General features: G+C 40.5%; 1 non-coding gene across 1 annotated transcript; it reads right to left on the minus strand.

Moving 5' to 3' along the window:
• Positions 1-729: 729 nt before the first annotated feature.
• TRNAF-GAA (transfer RNA phenylalanine (anticodon GAA)) lies at positions 730-802 on the minus strand. The gene has a single exon. It is a non-coding gene; the product is annotated as a tRNA-Phe (tRNA).
• Positions 803-10,532: the final 9,730 nt, after the last annotated feature.

Raw genomic sequence — 10,532 nt, forward strand, 5'->3', positions numbered from 1 at the left:
CTTTCCGGGGGACCCTTCCCCCATCCCTTTTTCTGCCTGTCTGCCTCTTTAATGATAGTACAAATGGGAGCCAAAGTGAACCACCTGTTAACGTGCAGGCTTTTCTGCCTGGTGTTTCAAGTGATTCCGTTGGGATCCGGTTCTTCATTTCTTTTCTTTATTAACGTCTTCCTTGGGTTGTCACAGTCAAATTAGGGGATGTAGAGGCTCACAGCCTGTGAATGGAAGAGCACTCAAGGGAATCCACCGGGTTATATTTTTCCTTTGTATGTGTGCAGGAATGATATGGAAAATATTAGGAGAACTACATCGGTATTCCTTCAGGGGAAAAATTAAATAAAACTGTTGCTGTTGAGTGGATTCCGACGCATAGGAACAATATAGGACAAGATAAAACTGCTCCATAGTGTTTCCTAGAATCTGCCAGTTGCCCTTTGGTTGGTAGCCCAGTTCTCAACTAGTGGACGACCCGGGGGCTCTTTCTTTCCTGAAAGAATGACTTTAAACAGTGTTTAAACAGAGGAAAACTCTGGACGTGCTGGGGATCCATCCCTAAACCTCTTACATACAAAGCATGCGGTCTACCACTGAGCTGCGCCCTCCTTCCGTACAAGTTTTTGCTTAACTTTATTTACAGTTAGTTTTTATTAGAATCCTAAAGCCTTGGAATGCAACTGTTATTAAAAAAAAAAAAAAAGATAATAATAATTATGCATATGTCAACAGAACTGCCAAAACCCGGGATTGAACCAGGGACCTTTAGATCTTCAGTCTAACGCTCTCCCAACTGAGCTATTTCGGCTACCGGGTGAGGGAGGGGACGCGGGGTGCCAGTTTAGTTATACCTGAAAGTATTGTTTACAGGACTTGTACGTTTGTAAATGTAAATCTCATGCAATATTACCTACTCACAAACCTGAAATTCTGTGAGGTCTGTTGCCATCCACGTCTGAAAAGTGTTTTCCAATTTTTGAAGACTATGGATGGGTTGGTAGAGAAGGAGTGCCAAGAATGGAAGGTAAAACAGGAAGAAGCTTCTCTGCTTGGTAACCTCAGGCTGTCCCACGCTCCAAACACTACTCAGAAAACTAAGGAAATTCCTAAAGAAATGATCGAGACTGTTCTTTCTCTCCTCTTTCAGTCCTTCTTTTTCTGTGTTGTTCTTAGTGACACTGTAATGGGGAACAGAGGGTTATTGAGCACATTAGTGTGAAGGGCTTCTTATTCTGGAGTAGAAATGGGGAAACATAATCCATCAAACAATGTGTTTATTTCCATACGAATACGCAAAAAGTGTTTTCGAAAGGAGAAAAGAACGGAAACGTTGGGAATTATAAAAAGCAGATGAGTTGCATGGTTTGCTGAGCGATTATTCTGGTTAATCATAAAAGGACTTTCACTAAGGGTTTTCAAACACCATGTTGTAGAAAACACCCCACACCACACACATACACCCAGCTGAATTAAAATCACAAGAGTACTGGCAAGTACATTTCTTACATATGCCAACAGAATTCCAGTTCCTTCTCTTTAGAACTTTATATAACGTCATAAGGTGGTCATTTAATATCACATCAGATTCCTGAGGGAGATGCATGCAGCCAAAGGGCTATGGGCGGGTGTGAGGAGAGGGAGGGGAGAGAAGGATAAGGATACACAGATACATCTGAGTTACTTACATTTCCTAAAATAAACACTGGCCATTGGAGGTCAATTCAAGGGGCTTCTACTGCTTGCCAAACCAGAAACAAGGCACCAAGAAGGGACTCAAACTTTCAGTCTTCTGATCCAGAATCAGAGGCGTTGTCCATCAGGCCACTGGAGCAATACACTAAAGAAGTAGTCCAAACCTAAAAGTGAAAATGTTGTTAGGGAGCATTGGGTTTGTTTTCAAACTTTTCACTTTGCAAAAGGAAGAAACTTCAACCACATTCAAAACAGAAATCAAATAGCAGCTGAAACCCGTGAAGATCACAATTACTTAGAATTAGTAAATTGTGAGATTATAAGAAATGACATATTTCTTGAAAGGCACTCTCCTCTAGTCACTGATAATAATGGTGCATTTGGGTAGAGAAACATGAGCCAAGAACTGAACTCTGAAATAAAGGCGTGCAGATGACAGCATGAGGAAAGGGGGAGCCATAAAAAAAATGCTATATTTAGACCTTTCCTGTCTTAAAAATAAGGTGGCATTACTTGAGGGAGAAAGGTCTGGAAGCCTAAACAATAGTACACCTTGTCGGAAATGCCTGCATTTAATGCCAGGAAAATATTTTATTATAATCCATTCATAACATAGGCTTTAACAACTTGATTCTCTACCAACAAGTAGAAGAATCACCCGATATGCAGGTGGCCCAGGGTTAAACCAAAAACCAAACCCACGGCCGGAGCGTTGATTCTGACTCATAGCGACCCTATAAGACAGAGTAGAACTGCCCCCTAGAGTTTCCAAGGAGGCCTGGTGGATTTGAACTGCTGACCATTTGTTTGGCAGCCATAACACTTAACCACTACACCACCCAGGGCTATGGATTCTAAATTGGTCCCTGGAGCACTGGTCCAATTGGCAGATCCCCAATCGATGCCTTATATATTCGTAGGGTAGGAGAGATGAGAAATACATAAATTCCTAAAGAAAAGCAATTACAAATTCTCTCAATTTTCACAGTCTTCCATTCTTAGAATTGCCGAGATATTTGCAGAAATAAACAATACTCTTTTTCCATGACAGGCTTAGTCTTTCCTTCCCAGAGAGGTTAATCTTTTCTTCTCACCAAAAGTCTTCCCTTTTGTTTGTTCCCAGATTCCCTGTACCTTATTTTCTCCAAGTGTAGGTCAAAAGGAACGAACTGTCTTGGATCATATTCTAGGTAGTATGTTCTAAGGTACATTTCTTCATCAAGGTAATTATCCTTTTTCCTTGGATGTGGGCAGCAAACAGTGAATAAAGACAGAAAGAGGGAAGAGAAGAAGAAGAAAAAGGTGGAGAAGGGGGAGAAAAAATGAGAAGAAGAAGTGGCTCACACTTGATAGGGAAGTGCTTCATGAAGAAAAGCAAACCTAGAGATGTAGAGGATTAAACTAGGCTGCCTTGTTTACCCACCTTTATGGAATGTTCCCTTCATCTTCAAATTCTCTCTTTCAACTCCTTTCTCCTCTGCTTCCCAAGACTGCAAGGATGATGTACAAGACAGTGCAGAGGGATACAAAGAGTAGCATGAGTGTTGCTTCCAGAAAAATAGGTGCATAGAGGGAAATGAGAAACTGGGATAAAATCACAACACTTGGCAAGTAATGAAGTCCTTCACCAGTATGGTCAGAAACTTGGCAGTGCTTTTCTAGGGGAAGCCATTCTGGTTCCAAAAATCTAAAGTGATACAAGGCAAAGAGAGAAAAAAGGAAATGATCTGAGAGATGACAACGTCTCTTTCGAACAAAATCTTCTTGGCAATGAAGAGAATTCAAGAAAAGCTATTTGAAAACACTCAATATGAAAGCAACTGGTCACATATAACCAAAAAAGCAAACCTGTTGTCATCAATTCCAACTTATAGAGAACCTAAAGGACAGAGTAGAAGGGCCCCATAGGATTTCCAAGCCGTGGCTGGTGGATTGGAACTTCCATAAATTAACCAAAAAAGACAGGCTCCAGAAAAAAACACCCACACCCACACACACACACACACAAAAAAAAAAAAAAAAACACAGAAAAGGGCCTGTGTAACGCAGTTGGTATAGCATTGGAGTTTTCATCTCAATGTCCAGGGGTCAAGTCCCTGTTTAGGCAATCTTTATATTAATCTAATTATTTCTCTTAGGCTGAAGCCTTTCATTTTGCCCTAGTTACTTCTGATAGAAGCTTTGCTTCTTCACTCCTCTCTCCCCTCTCTTTGCTCTACAGGAATATGAAGAGAATCATAATGGAAAAAGAAACGATAGCACTTTCCCTAGCCACAGTCTGCTTTGTCCCACTCTAGGTAGAAATGCAAAGCTTTCAGTAATTCAGAGGAAAAAGATAGGGCTGACAAAAAGCAGAGATAGCAAGGAGAAAGCAAAAGTCAGGATTCAGAGATATTTTGGATTTGGGGAGCTAGAAAATATGTAATGCCTTTCACTGGGCACAGAAAGAGGTTTGTATATTTCCGCTTGTACACTGACTGAAACACTGTTTACTTTTTGCCCCATGGAATGTTTACATGATTAATTTGCCAGCCCTAAGAGACAGCCTTGTGAAGTCCTTTTCTAAACACTGGAATACCTAAGTCTGAAACTCTACAGTCTGCTGACCTGGAGATTTGGGTTTTTATGTGGTTTTTGGAGGAAAAGCACCTGTCAGTTGAATGGCAGTGAGGGTGGTGGTTGGAAACCTAATCAAAACTTCTGAACTCTAAAAGCAAAGCAAACAAAAAGAGACCTTGAAAGGAGTAAGAGAAATGGCACCTTACTTTTTGGGAAAAAAACAATTTGAATGAGAGTGGATATCACATCAAAAACCACGGAGGCCAGAATGAAGAGGCACATTTTTCAAGTGCTGAAAGACAAGAATTGTCAATCCAGAAAAAACAAAAAATTCTTTTGGAATGAAGGAGAAAGCAAGACATTCTCAGTCAGAGGAAAGTTAAGAGAGTTTGCCACCAGAAGAACTACCCTAAAAGAATGGTTAAAGTCTGTTTTCCAGAAAAGAAGGAAATAATAAAGGATGGAATTTTGGAATATCGGGAAGGAAGAAAGAGTATGGTAAGCAAAAATAGAAGTAAATACAATAAGCTTTTCTTGTCCTCTTGAGTTTCCTCAAAAGTTTGCCATGAGAGAATTATTCTGACCTCACTTATACGAAATATCTACAACCGGCAAGTGTATAGAGACCTAAGTTTATCAGTGGTTACCGGGGTGGGTGGAAGACTCACTGCAGAGGGGATACTGAGCTTCTCGTTAAAGGGTGATGGGAAAATTTTAAAATTGATAGATGGTTGAGCAACATAATAAGCATGATCAGTGTCACTAAATTGTACATGTAAAACACCTTAAAATGGAATTTTTTTTTTTACATATAATACTTAAGACAATTTAAAAAAAAACGCTGTCATAATTACAAACAGCAAATGCTGTGATTTATTTGCGTATCAATCAACCCCTCTGGAAAAAAATGTTACCACTATTTTTTTTGTTCACCCATGTGAATATACACTCCAATTGCCTAAACAAGGCATGGCACATAGTAGGTGCTCAATAAGGTTTACTAAATAAATTGTATAACCAAACAGCCCAGGCCCTCAGAGCTCTCACCCTGGCTACTCTCAGTTTCCAGTCCTTACCCCCAGAAAACCATACTGCTCCTAGCCACCAGGGGGCTCTTCCTACAACATAATCATAACCATGCCACCAAACAGCTCAATTCCCGTTCACCAGCTTCCAGAGCAAACCAAAAAACCAAAACCAAACCCCCTGCCTTCAAGTCAATTCTGACTCATAGCGACCCTACAGGATGGAGTATTTTGAAAAATTTGATCTTTATTTATTTTGCGGGGTTGGTATGAGAATGATAACATAAATAACAGGTACATAGGAGATATTACTGATGACAAGATGTACAAAAAAAAAAAAAAGGACAGGTGGTAAGATTGTTCATTATAATTCAAATACGATGTAAGTCGGAAACTACATGTACCTATTTTCCTTTTTGACAGAAAAACCTTTCCCTGCTTCTTCACATAGGTGTACCTCCTTTTGATGTTAACTGCGATTTCCAGTAAATGTTTTATTTAAAGATTGAAATAAGAAGGAAAACGGAATGAGTGAGAAAATATAGGAAAACTGGTATTATGGAGTATCAATTGGGAATGTGCTGATTCTAGTTATTTTTTATCCTTGCATATTAGGAAGGCTTCTAATTCCCTTACAGTCTTCGTTCCCTTGTCCAGGATCCAAGCCACTCCTTCACCTAAAAAGACTTGGAACTTACAGCCATCTATCTCTCATATTTAGACAGAACACACATAGAGAAATCGTGGGCATAAGATGGGCTCCTCTGCCTCTGCTCAGACTTTTGACCCAGAAAACACAAAACACTAAAGAAAACTGTTGGCAATGTCCTTCCTCACCTCTTTTTCTCTCTTTCTGTCTCTTAATAGTAATACAAATGGGAGCCAAGGTAAACTGCCTGTAAACATGCATGCTTTTGTTTTGGTGTTTGAAGTGATTCTGTTGAGATCCAGTTCTTCTTTTCCCCCCTTTCTGAAGGTCTTACTTCCATTGTCACAGTCACCTAAGTGGACGTAGAGGCTCACAGCCTGCGAATGGAAGAGAATTCAAGGCAATCTACCGGGTTATGTTTTTACTTTCTATATGTGCAGGAATAGTATGAAAATATTAGGAGAAATAAATGTGTATAACTTCGGGATTGGATTTAGGTAGTGTTGAATGAGAGAAAAAGGGTGGAGATGCCAGGGATGGAACCCACAGCCTCATACATGCGAAGTATGCACTCTACCACTGAGCTATACCACCCTGGTGGATAGTAACTAGTCAAATTTATCTAAAAAAAAAAATATTAGTGGAGATCAAATGATAGAATTTTTCAAGATCACTGACAGATTCATTGGAAATACCTTTTTTCAACAACATAAAGGGCAACTATACACATGGACCACAACAGATGGAATACACAGGAATCAAATCAACTGCATCTGTGCAAATTGTGATGGAGAAGCTCAATATCAAGGGTCAGAACCAGACCAGGAGCTGACAACACAACAGACCATCAATTTCTCTTTTCCAAGTTCAACTAGAAGATGAGGAAAATTAAAACACGGCCACCAGAGCCAAACATGAACTTGAGTATATTCCTCCTGAATTTCGAGACCATCTCAAGAGATTTCATGAATTGAACACTAGTGACTCAAGAAGACTAGATGACTTGTCAGATGACATCAAGGACATCATACATGAAGAAAACAAAATGCCATTAAAGACAGGAAAGAAAGAAAAGATGAAAATGGAATCAGAAGAGACTCTGAAACTTGCTCTTAAAAGTTGAGTAGTTAAAGGGAATGGAAGAAATAATGAAGTCAAAGAGCTGAAAAGAAGATTTTGAAGAGAGGCTTGAGAAGACAAAGTAAAGTATGAAAATGAAATATGCAAAGACCTGGAGTTAGAAAACCAAAGGGAAGAACACACTTGGTATTTCTCAAGCTAAAGGAAACAGAAAAAAAAAAAATTCAAGTTATGAGTTGCAACGTTGTAGGATTCTATGGGGGAAATAATAAACAAGGTAGGAAGAATCAAAAGTAGATGGAGGCATTCACAGAATCACTGTGCCAAAGAGAATTGGTCTATGTTCAACCATTGCAGGAGGTAGCATAGGATCAAGAAATGATGGTACCGAAGGAACAAGTCCAAGCTGCACCGAAGTCATTGGCAAAAAACAAGGCTCAAGGAATAGATGGAATACCAGTTGAGATGTTTGAACAAATGGATGCTGTGCTGGAGGTGCTGTCATCATCTACACCAAAAAATTTGAAAGACAGCTACCTGGCCATCTGACTAGAAAAGATCCATATTTGTGCTCATTCCAAAGAAAAGTGACCCAAGAGAATGTGGAAATTATCGAACACTGTCATTAATATCACTCACAAGCAAAATTTGCTGAAGAGAATTCAAAAGTGCTTGTAGCAGTGTACTGATGAGGAACTGCCAGAAATTCAAGCCAGATTCAGAACAGAACATGGAACCAGAGATATCATTGCTGGTGTCAGATGGATCTTGGCTGAATGCAGAGAATACCAGAAAGGTATTTATCTGTGTTTTACTGGCTATGCAAAGGCAGTCAACTGTGCGGATCATAACAAATTACAGATAACATTTCAAAGAATGGGAATTCCAGAACACTTACTCGTGCTCGAGAGGATCCTGTACACAGACAAAAAGGAAGTCAGTTGAACAGAACAAGGGAATACTGTGTGGTATAAAATCAGAAAAATTACGTGTCAGGGTTGTATTCTTTCACCATACTTATTCAATCTGTATGCTAAGCAAATAATCTGAGACGCTGGACAATTCGAAGAAGAAGGCACCATCAGGACCACAGAAAGAGTCATTTAGAAATTGTGATCTGCAGATGACACAATTTTCCTTGCTGAAAATGAGGAGGACTTGAAGCACTTACTTATAAAGATCAAAGACTACATCCTCCAGTAGGAATTACACCTCAACATAAAGAAAGCAAAAGTCCTCACAACTGGACCAATGGCAACATCATAATAAACGGAGAAATGATTGAAGTTGTCAAGGATTTCATTTCACTTAGAGGCATGATTAACACCCATGGAAGGAACAGTCAAGAAATCAAAGAACATATTGCATTGGGCAAATCTCCTCAAAAGACCTCTTTAAAGTGTTAAAAAGCAAAGCTGTCACTGTGAGGTCTAAGGTGTGCCTGACCCAAGCCATGGTATTTTCAATTATCTCATATACATGCATAAGCTGGACGGTGAATTGGGACGACCAAAAATGAATTTATGCCTTTGAATTATGCTTTTGGTGAAGAATATTGAATATACCACAGACTGAGAGAAGAATGAACAAATATGTCTGGTAGAAGTACAAACAGAACACTCCTTAGAAGCTAGAATGACGAGACTTTGTCTTATGTATCTGGTTGCAGCAGGGGGTCACACTCTGAACAAGGCAGGGGGCTGACAACAGTCCCTCAATATCTGTGAGGAAAGCTCATTGCTGTTCCCAACAGTGCACAGGTGGGTGGGCTCTGCAGGTGGCCCATGGGCCCACAATGCTTTTTTTTTAAGGACTGGGATGTACCACTTATCCTTGGACCACTGTTGTGGGTGGCCACGTGACCTGGGTGGAGCCCCCAGTCCTTTGGCCCTGGATGTGTGTAGGTGAGGACCCTGTTTAATAGACAAAGTAGTGTCAAACATCAAACACCCACCTCTCCACCACACAGCTGAAATAGTTGCAGTCTGCCAACAAGGGCCTATTCTCCTGAAATGGGCCCACACAGGTCCTTGCAGGGGTGAAAGGTATTCAAAGTCCATGGACCATTTGTGCCTGGACAGGAGCCCCTTTTGTCCTGAGCTCCCCAGCTTAGTGGAGCTGGCAGAAAATCATTTCCCCCAATTGTGAATTTATTCCTTCTGCAAGGCTGGGAGAATGACTCAGAACACGCAGCAGGGCTTACCTCGGGCTCAGGGAAAAGGACAGCCACTGAAGTCGGCTTGCCGGGTGAGGGCACTGTAAAATATACCCAAGTACTTAGCTCTTGCCCAGAGCACCGTTCTTCTCTGGTTCTGGACGTGTGAGTGGGTTGTGCAGCTTGCTGTCTCTCCTTGAGGAGACCACCTCGGGAACGCTACTTCCAGCCCCGCAGTGCCCCTCCAGGGAATGGTGCCTGAGGGTTTCTGGCAAATCAGCTCTGGCAACTCTTCGCAGCTTCTGAACCACCTCTCCATCCCCATGCAGCTGAGTCCATTTTCCAACTTGGCCTTTGATATTCAGGGCTCCTACGTTGTCATATACATAATTATTTAACTTGTTTTTTTGTGTCTTTGTTGTAAAAGGAATCACCTGAAGCGTCTGACTACTCTGCCATCTTGGCCCTGGCTCCTTATCATTTATTTTTATAATTTGTTACTTTAACATATTAATCTTAATAAAGCCTGCTTTCTATATTTATAGTTTTCCATTATAAGCTTTAAAAAAAAAAAGTTGCTTTTCTCAACCAATTCTGATAAATGGTGACCCTATGTATATCAGAGTACAATTGTCCTCCATAGGAGTATCAAAGGCTGATTTTCTTCAGATATAGATGGCACGGCCGTTCTTCCCATGCCCTCTGGGTGGACTCCAATCTCCAGCGTTTTGGTTATCAGACCAACTTGTTAACCATCTGCAAAATCCGGGGACTCCATCAGCTAAACAGGGAGGTAAAATTAGTATTATTCATTTGTAACTCTAATGAACATTTGGGAAACAAGGTTAGGAAGACTGAGAAGCCAGAAGATACCTAGTGTATGTGCAAGAGTGTTGTGGTCTGAAAACAGGCCAAGGCGTGACTAAAAATAAAGAGGAGGTTGGAAAATTAATAAACATAGTCCATTCGATGACAGCTCATCTTTCAGAATTGGCCTCTGGAATGAATGAGGAAATCGCTCCAACAGAGATTTCCCAATGTCTGTGCATGGATGTGGCAGGAGCAGTGTTGAGAGTAATATCATGATGAGCCAACAGCTTTGAGATTAATCACCACTGTGACTGGGGAAATTTGCTAGATTTTCCTTGAAATGCAGAGTAAAAAAATCAAATCCCTCTTTGTTAGTTCCACGTATTTCTACACTTAGATGAAATCTACTGAAAATGAACATTTTCCTAAAAAATTGTATCTGGCTCCTCTACACTTCACATACTGCTCTTAGCTCAGAAGGAGTCTAAAGAGGGGGACTGAACCACAGCAAGTCAGAGACTCTGTACAACCAATAATAACTGCATACTCAGCCACCTTTTCCTCAGTC

This window comes from Elephas maximus, chromosome 1 (assembly GCF_024166365.1).
Source record: "Elephas maximus indicus isolate mEleMax1 chromosome 1, mEleMax1 primary haplotype, whole genome shotgun sequence".
Taxonomy (NCBI): domain Eukaryota; kingdom Metazoa; phylum Chordata; class Mammalia; order Proboscidea; family Elephantidae; genus Elephas; species Elephas maximus.